Here is an 18,448-nt window from a genome sequence, read left to right as displayed (position 1 = left end):
GTAAGATTGGATTTTCACAAAGCCCAGCCACAGAACAACAAGAAAAGCTCTTGGGCCTTGGGGAATTCATCAGCACACCACATAGTCAAGATATGGGTCAAGCAAAAGTGTGGATGAACCCTTAGTCTACATTTTAATTCGAATTAGTTGTTATTAAACAATTTGAGGTAATAAATTAACAGAACAACTATGGTAGCAACTAATTAAAATATGTTTAAATTAATAGGAGCTGTGCTTTAGTGGAATTTTTTTTTTAAAAAACTGCTTTTGTTGTCAAAATCAACACTTAATAATTTAATGCAATGACATCAACTTAAGGACAATTCTCTGAATCACAGAAGGTGGAGAAGTGTTCTTGTTCTATTAGATCTGGGTCAGCTCTGCTTTCAGTATTCAGCATGAATCTACATATGAGTAAGTCTCAATTTGATTGCTGTCGGAGCTGGCTGTCTATAAATAGTGCAAGTCATCAGCATTTAGCAGAGTCTCCTTTTTAACCTGCTGAAGCAGCTTTTCCTGTGGGGCGGGGGAAGAATGCGTGTTTTAAGCTTCCTCTTTGCTCACATCTGTGAGTCTTGTAAATGGCAAAGAAAGAAGGCAGACAGAGCATTATTATTTCTGATGGAAGGAACAGAATGCATATATCGGTGGAACTCTACTGTTAGACAGCATTAATACTGGTGCTTAGATAATGTCATCACTGTAGAGATTAAAATACATTCATTCATTTATTTCTCTTTCTGCCTGTTTTTCTTCCTAAAAGTGAAGCACAGGGTCAACAAATTCATCTAGCCAGATTTCTATCCTACGCACACTAGCTTGACAGTAAAACCTCAGGAGCAGGTTACCTGAAAGACTACGTTTTCTTTCAGAGACCTAGACATGCTCCTGACTGATGGGGTGGCCCAGGTGGGGCTGTGTTGCTGATCTGGCTTGCCAAGGGTGCATGTCACTGCCAGTAACTCAGAGGAGACAGGCAAGGCAGTGGGGAGCTTGCTGAAGTGCAGGCACAGTGGTGGAGCCAATCCATCAGTTCCGTGGCTGCATCCATACAGTGTCCATCTCCCGGCTGCTTGGCTCTGCCTCCTCTCAGGAACTATCATGCACTGTTGGGAAGCCAGGTTAGTAATGCAGCCCCATTCACACCACCCTGCCAACTTCTACTGACTATATGGTCACTTGGAGCATCTGGGGGAAATTGTGGTACTGCACCCTACAGAATTTATAGGGTGGCAACCCAAAAATGGGCATTTCCCACTATTGCCGCTCTGTTGTGGAATGCCTTGCCCTCTGTCATATGTGAAGCATATCTTCCTGCATAGGCTTTCCCTGAGCCATAAGATTGGACCCTGGTTTTGTCCGTAAGCATTTTCCAAAATTTTTAAAGTATGCATTTATACTTCTGTTTTACTGGTTTTATGTTATATTATTGTATTATTATTATTATTTATTAAATTCCCTGAATTCCTTTTAAAAGTATGCTTTTATGCTTCCATTTTACTGGTTCTATGTTGTATTCTTATATTATTATTATTATTATTATTATTATTATTATTATTATTATTATTTGTATACTGCCCACCCACAGATCTCAGGGTGGCTCATAATGTAAAAATGCAACATAAACACTAAATACCTGATAAAAACATGAACAAAAAACAAATCAGTAACACCCCCCCCCCAGTGCATTACTCTGATTAAAGACGCTGAAGGGGGGGAGCAGATAATAAATATTTTTAAATAAATGAATTAAATAAGTAATGCTGAGTAAATTTGCTTAAGATCAGGCTGAGGCTTTGTTTTCACTTGTGCCAAATACTCACCCTTTCATGGGGTGATGCGGGTGTGAATTTTAATATTTTTTATTTCCATTAAATACAAGGTGACCTTCAACCATGTTTTACTTAGAGCAGACCTGCTGAAATTAGTGGATCTGACTTAGTCATGTTCATTCACTTCAGTTAGTCTGCTCTGAGTAAAACTTAGTTGAAGACCACCCAAGCTGGGATTTTCTTTTTCCTCTTGACTTGTTTTTAAATCAAAACAAACCTTGCCACCCCTTTCAAGCAGCAGCTTGCTTGCTTGCTTGCTTTCAGCCTCCAAACTTCACTCCTGGGCAAAATGCCCCATGAGCAGGGAAATGCATTTAATTTGCCCCTGAACGCAAATGTCCCAAACTCACAGTTTCAGTATCAATATACGCACCTTGCCATTAAAACGTTCACTCCTAATTGTGCAATGCAGTTCTCCAGACAAAGAATGCTGGAGACAATTTTTGTGAAAATTATATTAAAAAGTGCATACCAGCTGTATTTAAAAAATGTATATTAGGAGAAATGTGCAGGGGAATGCATATAGAATTTCTTGTAGACTTTATTTTAATTGCAATGGACCAAAGCAAACCTGAGATTGGAAAACAAACAGAAATTAAGAGAGACGGGAATTGCCAGATATGTCCATCCCTATCCACAGGAATGACATTTGACCACCTTGCATTTAAAGGTAAGGTGAAAATTTGTTTTTGTTACCTATTATCAAAACTCTAAATGTAAAAAAAAAAAAAATGTTTCATTAGCAGGTAATGTTATCCTCATTAGTAATCTCCAGTTATCATTTTTGTTGTTCTATTCACATGTTTGGAAAAGATTGCCTGTGGAAGATCCGTTATCAGCTACATAACAGGAATGTTCTTTTTCCTACGTCTCAATTCTACAAGAAAGATTTCCTCCTCCTCCTCCTCCCCCTCCTCTCTGCACCTGACACTCTCAGGCAGCTGACGCCTGTATCAGGTTAGTTATCAACTGCCACTTAGGATTTTCCACCTCAGAGTTCCTGACATAATACTTCCCTGGGGCTTTCGGGGAAATAAAAAAGGCCCACTGTGTGGCTGGCACCACCTTAATATTCCTTAAATCAGTGCCCTGCAGTAGTTGCCACCAGGTAAAGAAGGGTGATCGCCAAAGAATTGATGCTTTTGAATTATGGTGCTGGAGTAGACTCTTGAGAGTCCCATGGACTGCAAGAAGATCAAACCTAACCATTCTTAAGGAAATCAGACCTGAGTGCTCACTGGAAGGACAGATCCTGAAGCTGAGGCTCCAGTACTTTGGCCACCTCATGAGAAGAGAAGACTCCCTGGAAAAGACCCTGATGTTGGGGAAGATGGAGGGCACAAGGAGAAGGGGACGACAGAGGACGAGATGGTTGGACAGTGTTCTCGAAGCTACCAGCATGAGTTTGACCAAACTGCAGGAGGCAGTGGAAGACAGGAGTGCCTGGTGTGCTCTGATCCATGGGGTCACGAAGAGTTGGACACGACTAAACAACAAGCTAATGGCTGGGGGTCCACCATCTTGGGAAGGAACCCACAGAGGGCATGTATTCCTGAGCACCCTCTCAAACATGGAACCAGCCCTGCTTGTACTCTACTCCACTTGGAACTCTCTGAAAGCAAGCTGGCAGTGTTAAGTGAATTATCAACCAAGCATGATGAAAACCTCACATGCTCTATGCAGCATTTCCCAACCTTGGGTCCCCAGCTGTTTTTGGACTACGATTCCCATAATCCCTGAACACTAGTCTTGCTAGCTAGGGATGATGGGAGTTGTAGTCCAAAAACAACTGTAGACCCAAGGTTGGGAAACACCTCTCTAGAGGACACAGACAAGGCAGCTATTCGACCCACCAGTGTTTTTCATGAACCCATCCCTATCTAGTCTGTAACAAGTTTACAACTGGGGAGGGGGTGGGGACCCAAATAAAATGTAATCCCCACATCAGCCTCAGTTGAAAGCAGGCAGGCGGGGAAGACAGCAGGGTCATCTCCTGTACAAACCCTATTGAATGAACACAAGTCTACAGCTGTGATGCTGCATAACTCCCATTAATTTAAATATGGCTCATGTGAGACACATTCTGAGTGGATGGTACCAACTAACTCCTCAATAAATGAGATCAGTGGATGTAACCCACATCCCATTGCAGTCAGCAGCAAAATGACCATTGATTGTAATAGATTTGGATTGCACACAGCTCCCTCCTACTGTTCTACCTGTAGAGAATAATCGAAAACTGCAAATAGAAATAAATTGCATGGAATCCAGTGTGGTTTCTAGGTACTCTCACAATAACTATAAAGGCAGCACCTGCCACATTCATTCAAAACTGACTTTCAGCTAGCAGGATGTGGGATTTGCTTAAAATTATATCTAAGTAATATTCTATTGAATGTGTCAGTTGTTGGCCTCCATTTCCATCTTTCAGACCACTTTATGGAATATATTGCTTTTTACCTAAGAACACAGGGGTTTTGTTCCTATAAAAAGAAAGCCTTGATGCTTATAAATTCCTGCATGTGCATACTGTGTGTGTGTGTGTTCAGTATATTTAAGGAAGCATTTATTTAATTAGATTTGCAGCCTTCCTTCAAATTAGAAAGAAGAACAAAATGAAGGCTTACGTACGTACAGCAGCATAAAACAAAAAGGGTTGAGAGGCATGCTAAACCTAGATGCACCATGGGAGAAGGAATGATCTATGGACTGAACAGAAGGATAAAAGGAACCCAACTATTTCATGAAGGGTCAAGGTTGGGGACAGCAGCAAAAACATGTTCAAGAAATAAGATCGTTATAATCCTTAACCTTTGTATTGCACTTTGAAGTGTTCAAAATATGTCATCTTCATTATCTATTATCTGTGGTATAGTGGTTACAGTGTCAGACTATGACGGGGGAGAACAGGGTTCAAATCCCTATTTGACTATGAAGCTCACTTGGTGACCTTGGACCAGTCACTTCCTCTCAGCCCAACCTTCCTCACAGCGACAAATACATCATAAAATGGACATGGCTTTAAAACCAACAAAACCCCCTCAATATATCTTCACTTTGAAAAGATGCCATGAAAAAAAATTGTACCTTTTTCTTTTTTTATGTCCTTCCTCTTCTAATTTTCTCTAAGTGCAAGCCTCCAAGGATGGAATGATATCATTTCTTGTATCTCCTTCCAAGACTTGGCAACAAGACTGCTTTATTATTATTACTATAAGGGCACAGAAGGAAACTGTGAAGCGTGAGGCTTATTTTTTAGCCTAATACAATGAAAATCCAAAACAGGAAAAAGGAAGAGTATGAATTTATTGGCAGGAAAGTTACAAAGTACGCTCCAATGAAAGGCAAGGGAGGGTACCATGTGCTAACCTATATCTCCTGCCTGTGATTGATGCAGGAATTAGAGGAAACATACTAGATGTTCCATCATGCAAAAATAGCCAGTATTTTCTGAAGAAACAATTGTCTCTTAAGTGCTGATTTGGGCATATTTGGGCATATGCTTATAAAAACCCCAAGAAAGCAAAGGAAGAGGTTGAGCCTCCAAATATAAGGAATCAATCTTTATCAATGTAGAATTTTTAAATACCCAAAAGTGCAGTGTGCTTTGGCTGAAAACAACCTTCCTAAGATGCGCTGGAAAAAATACACATAAAAATAAATAAATGAGCCATAATACAGATAATTATAAACATAGAAGTGCATTTGGGGTGGGAAAATAGGTCAATTTCAGCCACAGCAGGCGCTGTGATTCTCCAGTGGTTTGATTTCATCCTCAGAAGCGCACTTCATTCTCTCTCAAGACAGACAGGTGCCAACAACATTCAAATAATTTTGTACCCTTAGTGGTATTATCCTCTTGGAATTGAGGTTTGGACTGTTTTTATCTGTCATCATACCCTCTAGACAAGAATAAGATAATCATACATCCATACCACACATTCAAAGCACGGCGCTTCCTCCAAAAGAATCATGGGAACTGTTGTTTACCCTCACACAGAGCTATGCTTCCATTAACAAACTACAGTTTCCAATAATTTTAGGAGGGAGCCATGTGTATGGTGCAGATATGACCACAGTCAATCAGTTGGAGACTGGATCAGTATCTTTGCTACATCAGGGATATCTATCCTGTAAAGGGAGCCCTGACCATTAGGTCCAGTCGTCGCCGACTCTGGGGTTGCGGCGCTCATCTCGCTTTATTGGCCGAGGGAGCCGGTGTACAGCTTCCAGGTCATGTGGCCAGCATGACTAAGCCACTTCTGGCAAACCAGAGCAGCGCACAGAAACACCGTTTACCTTCCCACTGGAGCGGTACCTATTTATCTACTTGCACTGGCGTGCTTTTGAACTGCTAGGTTAGCAGGAGCAGGTACTGAGCAATGGGAGCTCACCCAGTCACAGGGATTCAAACCGCTGACCACCTGATCGGCAAGTCCTAGGCTCTGTGGTTTAACCCACAGCGCCACCCACTGGTCTTCAACTCCCATGGGAGTTATAGCCCCACAACTTCTAGGAGGCCACAGGTTAGTTATGTGCCTTTTTAAAAAAATAGTGTTCTTTGTCATGGAACAGGGAAAGAAATCATTAACACCACCATTTTATTTTATTTTAAACTGCAGAATCAGGTGCTTTATTTTTATTTAAACACCCAGCTCAATACAAGCAAGTTTAATTTGGTTCTAAAATAAACTTCTACTTTCCCTTCTTCTACCCTTGTTCAAGCAATAATTTCTGGACTTTTAGTGGTGTGCTGTGAGTAATTAGAACTGACATGCAATTTCTTTCACTTCTGCAGTCCTTCTGTATCAATCTGCTCTGAAGAGAAAGAAGAGGAGCTGCTCAAAGCGAGGCTGCAAATGTCAACTTGCAGAAGGCTCCCCCAAATGCATTTTCTCTCATCTTGGTCTCTGCCTTGACCTGTGCCATCCAAATCATGGCTGCTGCTTTCTTTGTCACTGTGAAGCAGACTCGCCATAAAATTAGAAGTGTCATTTTATTTCAGTATTCTGTTCCTAAGATGGTTTCTCAGGGCCAGTCTTCAGTCTTAATTCACATTCATATCTAAGACAGATTGGTGAGAGGTATGACCTCACTAGATTCTTGAAGCCATTTGCAAAATATCACCAGCAGTTCTTCAGTATTTTCTGTGGGACATACTCTAAAATCAAAAGGGGATGAGCTACCCAAAAGCTGCTTTATGAGATTTTGTTAAATTGATGTGCCTGTCTGGTTCCCCCAAAATTTACAGTACAATCCTATGCATGTCTGTTCAGATGCAAGCCCCACTGAGCTCATTAAGTAAAGGGGTATAAGACTGCAGCTGAGAAGTATATCTAATATTATTACATTTATATCCCCCCTTCTAAGGAGCACAGGGTGGTGTGTGTGGCTCTCTTCCTTCCCATTTTATTCATGCAACAACCCTGTGAGGTGGGTTAGGCTGAAAGACAAGGCCACCCAGTCAGCTTCATGGCTGAGTGGAGATTTGAACCCTGGTCTCCCAGGTCCCAATCCAATACTCTAACCACTACACCATCAGCATCCACTTTGCAGGACAGCATATGTCTTTTATGGCCCAGTGCAAGTGTAGTCAACATGATGTCCTGGGGATGTTGTGGACACAAACTCATAGAATCATAGAATCATAGAATCATAGAGTTGGAAGAGACCACAAGGGCCATCGAGTCCAACCCCCTGCCAAGCAGGAAACACCATCAGAGCACTCCTGACATATGGTTGTCAAGCCTCTGCTTAAAGACCTCCAAAGTAGGAGATTCCACCACACTCCTTGGCAGCAAATTCCACTGTCGAACAGCTCTTACTGTCAGGAAGTTCTTCCTAATGTTTAGGTGGAATCTTCTTTCTTGTAGTTTGGATCCATTGCTCCGTGTCCGCTTCTCTGGAGCAGCAGAAAACAACCTTTCTCCCTCCTCTATGTGACATCCTTTTATATATTTGAACATGGCTATCATATCACCCCTTAACCTCCTCTTCTACAGGCTAAACATGCCCAGCTCCCTTAGCCGTTCCTCATAAGGCATCATTTCCAGGCCTTTGACCATTTTGGTTGCCCTCCTCTGGACACGTTCCAGTTTGTCAGTGTCCTTCTTGAACTGTGGTGCCCAGAACTGGACACAGTACTCCAGGTGAGGTCTGACCAGAGCAGAATACAGTGGCACTATTACTTCCCTTGATCTAGATGCTATACTCCTATTGATGCAGCCCAGAATTGCATTGGCTTTTTTAGCTGCCGCGTCACACTGTTGGCTCATGTCAAGTTTGTGGTCAACCAAGACTCCTAGATCCTTTTCACATGTACTGCTCTCAAGCCAGGTGTCCCCCATCTTGTATTTGTGCCTCTCATTTTTTTTGCCCAAGTGCAATACTTTACATTTCTCCCTGTTAAAATTCATCTTGTTTGTTTTGGCCCAGTTCTCTAATCTGTCAACTCCCATTGTCCCTGACCATTGCTCATGCTGGCTGTGTTGCTGGGTGGGTGGGAGTCCACAATATCTGGAGGGCATGACATAGGCCACCCCTGGCTCACTGAAACATGGGATAGTTAGCACTAGTTTGGGTCTTCACCCTGCCGGGTATGCAGTGTGATGTACATTCGAAATGATTGGAACAGGTTAAAAACAAACAACCTGCCCATTAAACAGTATTAGATATACTTGTTCTGGTGCTTTTTGTTGTAATGCAACAAGTCTTGTAATAAGGTACCTGAATTGATGGGGTGTGAGTGTGTGATATATGGGAAAATCCTTAGTGTTCCCCATGGGGAAATCCTTGGTGTAATAAAAGCCTTCACGCCCCTGAAGAAAAATATAAGCAGTTGTTCCAAAAGAATGAATAAGACTGCAACTTTTCATACACTTGCCTGGGAGAAAGCCCAATTTAAATGAATGGGGTTTTCTGCTGAATAGACATGTTTATCGCTGTAATATAAGTCACACTATTTGTGCTTTTAAATTTAGAGATTAAAGGGCTCAAATACCTTCCCACTTAGCTAGACATTGTTGTCTGCTTTTCCCTCAAATCATTCAAATGCAGTATTTGATTCCTGCCCCCTCTCCAAATCCTTGGAGATTTATTCATCAGGAAAGGTCATGAACAAGTACAATGCACACTTCCACAATTTTCTAAGGCAGAACCTTTCACCTAGAAACACACTTCAGCAGGAAGCATATGGATTTTCTCGGTCGATTTTCTACACACAATACCAAGTTGGTCAGATAACAGCAAAAACGGGTGGGGTGAGGAGCTTATGGAACACTTTGTTTCTGCCCATAACAAGATAAGTATATCATTTAAAACAAAATATCCTAGTTGGTGCCTATAAATGCTTATTTATCCGTATGGTCGTATTTGTGAACAAAATTTCCTCTTGCAAGTTTGTGTGCACCCAGTGGAACTCCTATGGTAGGAGTCAATGGATTTGTTTGCATTTCTCTAAGATACAGTCTCACCAAGAGCTAATGCAGTAACCCAAAATGTTACTGAAAAACTAGGGGGGGAGAGCCAGTTCATACCTATTAAATAAATAAGTATAACTGAACTCAGTGGGCCTTACTTCTAGGTAAGTGTGTATAGAATTATGGCCTAAGCATCCAAACTCAGAGCAGCTGTTGCTCAACATGAAAAGTAATATGTTAGCAAATGGTTCAGTACCTGGAAAATGACACCTTTTACACTGAAAACGATGCACAAAGATTAGGCCTAGCTCTGATAGAAACCCACAGCAGCACCTATACAGCAGTCTGGAAATATAATACGAAGTATTTTCAGACGCGGTACACCACATCCCTTTTTTTCTCCTTTACAGGTCTATTTTTCTCAGAAGATAAGAAAACAAGTGCTTTGTACTCCAGCGAAGGAAAAAGGCTTGGTCACTCTGCCGCAGACCAAAGAACAGAAGCATTTCCTTGCTAGATCAAATGATTGTTGTGACTCATTCAGTACTGCAGGCAGGCTGGGATCCTGCACACATTCACCTGGGACTTGCTACTGAACCTAGTGAGGGGTAGGGATCCAGAAGGTTGAGATAGAAGGAGTGAAGATTATGAGGAGGCTGGGGGTGGGTAATGTCACAGTACTTTCTTCTTTTAACTTATAGCAAAAGGTGCTTTGGATAATGAGAGGAAGGAAAACTACATGCAGCTGGAAGCAAGTTTCCCTCACATTTTAAAAGAGTGTTTTTAGATTTTTTGGCAATCAAAGAAATACATGAATTGAAAAACTCATGTCATGTGGTGTGGCTCAGTTTCTAAATAAGAGATATGGAGTCTGAAAATAATATTTGGGTCCTCTGAAAGGGAAGCTCATTCCCTGCCCATAGATGTGCAGAGAATCATTGATTTTATTTTTTTTAGAGAAGACAATGGCACTCTGCAGATGTGTAATGGCATGCTTTCCTAAATAAGTGATGTACAAGTCCTACTGTGATGAAAACAGCAATGTTAAAAATAGCAATCCTACCAAGTCAAAATGTTACCGGCCATCACTGCACATACGTATATTCTGAGATGTGCCCATCTTGGGCAAACATCTTTAAAACGGTTAAGAGTCACCCTTTCAGCATATCCGTAGATTGATGTCAAAGTCTGGTGCCTGCACTTCTTAGAAAATTCAAAATATTCTCACCTTCAAGCTGAATGTTATCACTCAATCTAGCAGCAGCAGCGATCACATTATTTCTGCTTCTTTAAGTGCAGGCATGAACCGAATAAAAAACTATTTTTCTCCCTCCTGCTGTGAAGGCTGAAGCTACTAAAAGTTTCTGAACAGCCTCAGAGTTATCTAGCTCTGAAGTGCTCATCCGTCCTAAAGACAGTATTTTAACATGGTGATAGGATGAGCTCTTTCCGTGCAAAAATCCTTTAGAAACACATCTTTTGTATGATTGCCATTTGTTGCAGGTGGCAGAAGTGAGGCAATGAATATTTAAATTTGTGGGGAAATCTTCTGAAACTTGAAAATTGAATGTTTCTGCATCAATTTGATGGCTCACTTTGCTGCTTTAAAGCAAATAATTTGGAGATGCTGATTTTCCTGGCTACTGTCTTGTTTTGCAAACTTTCATCGGATCTAAGCATCCTAAGTACCAGAACTGCAATCAGAGTCCTTTTTTCCCCCTCAGGGGGGGTGGAACTTCACTTTTTCTGACTGTTTTCATCAGCATCTTAAGAGTTCAATTCATTTACAGTAGTACCTCGGGTTACAGACGCTTCAGGTTACAGACATCGCTAACCCAGAAATAGTACCTTGGGTTAAGAACTTTGCTTCAGGATGAGAACAGAAATCGTGCTCCAGCAGCACAGCAGCAGCGGGAGGCCCCCATTAGCTAAAGTGGTGCTTCAGGTTAAGAACAGTTTCAGGTTAAGAACGGACTTCCAGAACAAATTGAGTTCTTAACCCGAGGTACCACTCTATTATTGCAGAAGCCGTGGCCAAAATACATTAAAATAATATATATTTTTAAAATCCACCCTCTCAAAGAGGCCACAGATGGTTAGTAAGGGGTCAAAGAGGTTAAAGAGGAAAGTTTTTGCCTAGTGCCTAAATATATATAATGATATATAATGACTCGTGAGTGGGTGTAAAGCCAAAGTCACTGTCACCAAAACCCTATGTTCCCATGACATATTTATTTTACTTAACAAGAATTAATTCTACATGCCCATTTAATATTTTCAATTTTTTAGCTAGGTTGCAAGCTTCTTGGGACAGAGACATGCCCCCTTTTGTTGTTACACTAGAAAGCTTGAGGCACATCGATTGTGCTATGCAAATAACAATAATAACTTGGATTAGACTGCCTAAACATTGCAGCATTGCTACATGTCTGGAAACAAAGTTCCACCTGCAATAAATATAATATGTAAAAGGTGAGTGGTGGAGAAGGCGAATCAAACGACAAGCCCACACTGGAAATGTCACCACAGATGAGGGATGAAGACCAGCAGAACAACTGAAAAGACAAAACAGCAACATATCATTCATATGACAAATATAATGACAATCATTTGTTATCTTTCAGCTGGAGAGGATAGTAACCTGGAGGAAATGCATTGTAGTCCTGTGACCTAGAATTCATCTTTCTTTCTTTCTTTCTTTCTTTCTTTCTTTCTTTCTTTCTTTCTTTCTTTCTTTCTTTCTTTCTTTCTTTCTTAGCCTACAGATGTTTCTAGGCTACCTGGGGAAAAACTAGTTTGCTTTACATTTAAAGTTGATTTTTATGTCATTGTTCATGCCTTAACCATTGTCAATCAACTTGTTGGAAAAGTCCAGGAACTACAGTTCAGACATCTTATGAAAATAACTATTTCCTTTAGAAAAGAATGGCATGCAGCCATGTAGGATAAGGCTATCAGTGGCTGCTAGTCACAATGGCTGTGTTCTACCTCCACTGCCAGAGGCAGGAAGCCTCTGAATACCAGTTGCTGGTACAGTGATACCTCGGCTGTTGAACGCAATCCATTCCAGAAGACTGCTCGACTTCCGAAACGTTCGACAACGAGGCGCAATGGGTGGTTGGCAAATTCCATTGAGAAAATGGAGAAACGCACCTTGGGAGCTGTTCGACAATGGAAGCATTCACTTCCGGGTTTTGGCATTCGGCTTCTGAATCGTTCGGCTTCTGAGAGGCTCGAAAACCAAGGTTCTGCTGTAATCACAAGTTGGGATAGGGCCATAGCTATCAACTTTTCCCTTTCCGTGTGAGGAATCCTATTCGGAATAAGGGAATGTCCCTTTAAAAAAGGGAAAAGTTGACAGCTATGGATAGGGCCCTTGCACTCAGGTCATGTTTGATGGCTTCCCAAAGGTATCTGGTTGGCCTTTGCTGGACCATGTGGGCCATGAGCCTGATCTAGCAGGAGCTTTCTATTTGTAAACAGCACCAAAAGGAAGCGATTAGAGAGGTCCATTTTGCAGATGACACACTTACTACACAGAAAAAAAGGAATGTGGTATCCAAGCAGCACATTCTCCCTCTTTCTGTCATAAACCCTGGGCAATGCCACACCCTCCAACATTTCTCTGATACAAATAGGGACGTCCCATTCCATAATGATAAGTTTACTATTTACAGTATATCCCACACATCTTATTGGGTTGCCCCAGCACTCTGGACAGCTTCCAACACATATGAAAACATAATAAAACATTAAACATTAAAAAGAATACCTTCCCTATACAGGATTGCCTTCAGACAGCTCAAGGGTTGGATAAATCCATACCCTCCAACATTTCTCCAATGAAAATAGGGACAACCTAAGGAAAAGCAGGACATTATGGGATCAAATAAGAAACAGGGATGGCTTCTCTGACTCAGGAACGTCCCTGGAAAATAGGGACACTTGGAGAGTCTGCAGTGTTCAAAGTGGGGCAGGGTGAGACGCCATCCTGGCTTCTTTTCAGGCAGACCTAAGACAACCCATCTTCTTTTCAGCAGTCACAGTCTAATTTGGCTTGATTTGAAGCACAACCAACCTATTTCCTTCCCCACAACTCCCATCTCAAATGCTGTGAGTGTTCACCAGGCAACACAGCATCATTGTGTTCTGAATCTTCCCGTTAACCATTGGCTAATTCTACTGGAAATAAAACAATGTGGCCAGGCTGTGTCACATGCTGAGTATTCCTAGATATGACAGCAAGGAGGGGGAGAACTCGCCATAGGGATGTCCTTTTCAGAGTCATCTCCTTGGTTAATTTTAAATATGACGTGCCTCAAATCTCCATACGGAGAGGAAAGTGGGAATCTATGAGCGTATATGAGAGTTTTACCTTTGAACATGTTTGTTTTGTCTTGTCAGCATTGGGGATCTATAGAGAAGATGACTGAAATCAGATAACCTCTGCTCCAAATAATATTTTGACTATTTGATTAGCAAGGGTGCATAAGATTCCCCACACCTGAACATCTTGGGAGGTTCAGGGCCTCATTTGGAAGAGGTTCTGCATGCAGGGTCTGCTGTGGTGAATGGATCACCCTTGTTGAATCAGAGCTAATCTCCTTAAAATCTTGTATTTCCAAACATACACAAAAGCAAGCACATGATTGAACTTTGATGCACAAAATAGACTTCTGTGGCAAGAAGGTGCATGTAATAGAACACAGCTTTGTCTAGTGACAGACTTAAATTTACTGTCATGTTATTTGCTTGTACACATATTAAATAAGAATGTTTTGAATGAATATTAGTGTGAAACACTGACTAGCATATAGTAGATGTCATCTACCTGAAATGAAGAGAACAGTCTTTACGAATTAAAACTAATAGTCATTTAAGTGTATCATCAGGTCAAGAAAAGACTAGGATTTCTCTAGCTAATGCTGTTTTCTGGATGTCATTTCTCATAAGGCTTACTGAGAATGAGGTAATTTCCCCCTGATTTCATCCTCTTTTAAAGCAGCGATCGTTGTCTTCGAACTCCCAGGTGAATAAACTTTAGTAGCAAGGTATCGTGCATCATGACTCCTGCTTTTAAGCCGCTGTTTAATTCATGACTTTGCTATTACTCTTTTAAATATACATTTCCTCAAAGCAACCTCTTTCATTAATAATAGAAAAATCCCTGCCCGTAATATACTTCATTTTTATGCAGCAAAGTTATCATGGTTGACATTCTCTGATGTCCTTTACCCAGATGTTTCTATTTACATATTCTGAGGTAGTGAAGCCTAACAGGCAAGATTTGCTGGTCATTTTTAAAGGATACCATGAATTTAGAATGTGATCTCATAGAGGACATTTCGTCAAAACCAATCTTTGACCAATAGCATGTCCTTTCCTGGTTGCCTTTTCATTTTCCCTATTTCTCATTCTTCCATCAAAGGCTGTGTATACACTCCTGTTTATTCTGCATCCAGTGCCCTCCCATCACTGGTTTGAGAAGTGGAGTACATGCAATATAGATACATCTAACTCCATTCTATAGCCACCTTGTAGAACCTTTTCTAAATCAAGCACTCTTTCAAAAGGTCCTCAGATGGGGCTCCCCTAACATCATTACTGTATCATTATCATCAATACCATCATCATTATCATCATCATTATTTGCAATTTTAACCAAGAAAGGGCAAGGATGCTTGATCCAAAATATAAATCTCAACGTGTACAACAGTAGTAGTAAGATGTAGCTCTCCACATGTTGTGGGACTCCAACTCCCATCAGTCAGGGATGATAAGAACTGTAGTCCTGCAACATCTCAAGGGTCACAGGTTCCTCACTCCTGCTGTTTTGCATCATAAAATCCATCATTTAAGACAATTTTCAAGCAGCGTAAGTTTTACTCTTCTTCCCACTTCCCAGAAGACACTTGTTTGTACAAAATCTTATTGCGTCCCTCCGTAAGGATGTTCGAATCTGAAATGTCTCATTTCATTTCTTATGTATCATTTCCCCCCATCCAGTGAGTTACTGAGAATGAAATTTCAAACTGTGCAAGTGTCATGAGCGATAGACCCGAGGCTCAAAGTACACCTATTATGATATTACCAATTGTCACCTCATTGTCTTGCAGGGAGAGTGAGAAAGGCAGGATGTGAATTTAATGCCTAAGGCTCCTTTTCTTTTTCATTTCCGTGAACAGGGAATTTGTATGACTCTTACACCATCCTCATGATTACTGCTCTTGGACACAGGGAGGGAGAAAAGACTGGTGTTTTACAAGATGGGACATAACCTGTCAACTATAAAAAGCTACCATTAGGCATAAAGATATGCCTAAAAATGTTTCAATAATTGATATCTAGCTTCTTGAATTTATTAAAATATGAGCACTTTTTTTTTTGCTTGGGCCAGTGAATTGTTGCAGATCAGAAACTATCTCCTCTAAAACTTTCTAAATTTGCTACGTATTTCATTTATGTACTTGCCTTTGAAAGACTACGTCAGAGTAAAAGTTAGGAAACAATCTATAGTATATAACCAAATACAATTGGTATCGGTGGGATGCGGACTGTACCCTGATGTCACAATCCAGAGATCACTTCACCAAAGTTGCTACTTCAGCCCACAGTCCTGAGAATCACCATCACCACTTTGGGCTAGCGTTCAAACAGTTTTCAGCTTGTGGGATACATGGCTGGAAAATGCTTACCTCCAGTTTTAGGGAGGGGGAACCAAAACCCGAAAGGCATCCGCCTGCAATTGGTTCCTTCGAAAATATCCCAGTCTTTTTTTGTATTTAGATGTATCATCTGCACTGTATAATGTTCTTTTCAAAAGCTTGCTTAAGTAGTGTTAGCAATTGTTTCTTAAATGCATGCAAGTGGCTTGTGGAGAAACCAGGAATCCACTTTTATGATGAAATGAAGGTCATGCCCGCAACTTGAGTCTCTTTAAGATACATGATTCAACATTTCATTGTCTTAATCTCGTCTATCCTGCACATTCTACTGCCATTTCCTCATTTTTTTATCCTGAATGAATGGAGGGAGGGGAGAGAACATGTGCAAAAATTTGTTTGGTACAAAGGCCAGAAGTCTGTATTTTTAGGACCAGAAATAGCAGAATGGTCACATGTGTATAGTGTAGTGTGATTAAACCAGTAGTCAAGGAATTGTGCTTACACCCTAGAGACTTCAGTAAGAATCTTTTTCCACTTGAGCATTGAGAACACCAGGGACACAGCATATAACCAGGCTCTGTTTTCTTGGGATGGAGATTATAGGAGAATTATGGTGAGATAAGGTTTCTCTCTCTCTCTCTCTCTCTCTCTCTCTCTCTCTCTCTCTCTCTCTCTCTTTAACAACCAGGGTTGGGGCAGGAAGCTGCTTGAGATATCTGTCAGGCCAATACCTCTAATATACAACAGTACCATTACCTTGGCATCAACTTTCCATCTGTAAAGTGGGAATAGGGATGAGCCATCTCACAGGAATGCTATAAGGATTAATAAGATGTGGAATTTTGTTCTCCAATAAGGAATAAGAATCAGGGTAAAAGTATATACGGTAAGTTTTACTACTATAATGAAGGGTGGGTGGAAGGAGCAATAGAAAGGCTGTTTCCATCTCTTTGGTTTCCTTTCCACTTTTCACCATGCGCCTCCAGCAGTGGGGTTTTGTTGGTTTGCTTTTTGGGGTTTTTTATAACTACTCCACCACCCCTCCAAAGCAAAAGAAGATGAATAGAGATCAGCACCAGCTGCACTTGCCCCATGTAACAGTAACCGGAGACTCCAAATCTCTTCTAGGAAGTGGTCTGAAGTTCTCTACCTGGTCCAGTTTTGGACCGTGCTTGACTTGCTCTTAGTGGCATTCCTTTCACAGCCATAAATGAAGAGTGAAGTGTTTTCGGAGTATCTCAATGCCACTTTTGTCATTTATACATAATGAACAGCAATACATAATGTGGTAATGTTTATATTTTCAAGGGATTTTATAACTTGCATAAGTATTTTGATAAAACACTGAATTCTGAATACGAATGGAAGGATGCAATAGGCCCAAGCTGGCAAAGTCAGAAATCCAAGATGAAACACGAAGTATGTTTTTGGAATTGCAATTTAAATGTCAAGCGTAATTAATGTTATTTTTAAATGGTGAGACAGTTGCCTGCTATTAAAAGAATGTGCTGCCTCTGTGAGGTGCCAGTGAATTAGACACCATTTGAATCTCTCCTGTCTTTAATCAGTACAAAGGAATGTTGGGTCACAACACTTCGAAACAAAACACATTTGGCATCAGCTTTGTATCACAGCTCCCCATTTTGAGAAGACCTTCAGAAAGGAAGGAGGCGAGGGAGGGGAAAGCAAAAGGTTTGGAGCTGTTCAGCTGAGAGAAAAATTGAGCAAAAGGAAACATCACAGAGTTATATAAAACTATGCATGGCATGGAAAAAGTGGATAGAGAAACAAGCTTCCCCCACTATCATAATATTAGAACTTGCGGACATTTATGAAGCTGGATGTTGGAAGATTCAGGACAGACAAATTAAAGGACTTCTTCACACTGCACATAGACTATGGAATTCCCTCCCCAAAGAAGTGATGGCCACCAATGAATGGCTTTAAAAAGGATTGGACAAATTCATGGAGGTTAAGGCTACCAATGGCTGCTAAGGACAAGCTGAACCATTGGCTGGATCCAGCAGGTTGTTCTTGCTTTTAAAGTTGAGAGAAGTGGTAGTTGCTGGAATTATCTGTGCAGAACTTCTCCGGGAGCAAAACATATCAAGCTGATACAAGTCCAAGATTGTTTAAGAAGCAACATGTTTTGTTGTTCCCTCTCTAGAGAGCTCAGCCACACTTCAGTAGAACAGAAAACAGTGATGAGTGAGACAAATACAGGGTGGCATGGGTAATGATTCCTTCTTAAAGCCATACTCTGGTCAATACAGTGGTACCTCAGGTTAAGTACTTAATTCGTTCCAGAGGTCCATACTTAACCTGAAACTGTTCTTAACCTGAAGCACCACTTTAGCTAATGGGGCCTCCTGCTGCTGCCGAGCTGCCAGAGCACGATTTCTGTTCTCATCCTGAAGCAAAGTTCTTAACCTGAAGCACTATTTCTGGGTTAGCGGAGTCTGTAACCTGAAGCGTATGTAACCTGAAGCGTATGTAACCTGAGGTACCACTGTATGCCTCATCTGGCTGCTTG

This window comes from Podarcis bocagei (genome assembly GCF_964188305.1).
Source record: "Podarcis bocagei genome assembly, chromosome: 11".
Lineage (NCBI taxonomy): Eukaryota > Metazoa > Chordata > Lepidosauria > Squamata > Lacertidae > Podarcis > Podarcis bocagei.
The sequence above is the reverse complement of the archived record's forward strand: the minus strand, read 5'-3'. Positions refer to the sequence as shown.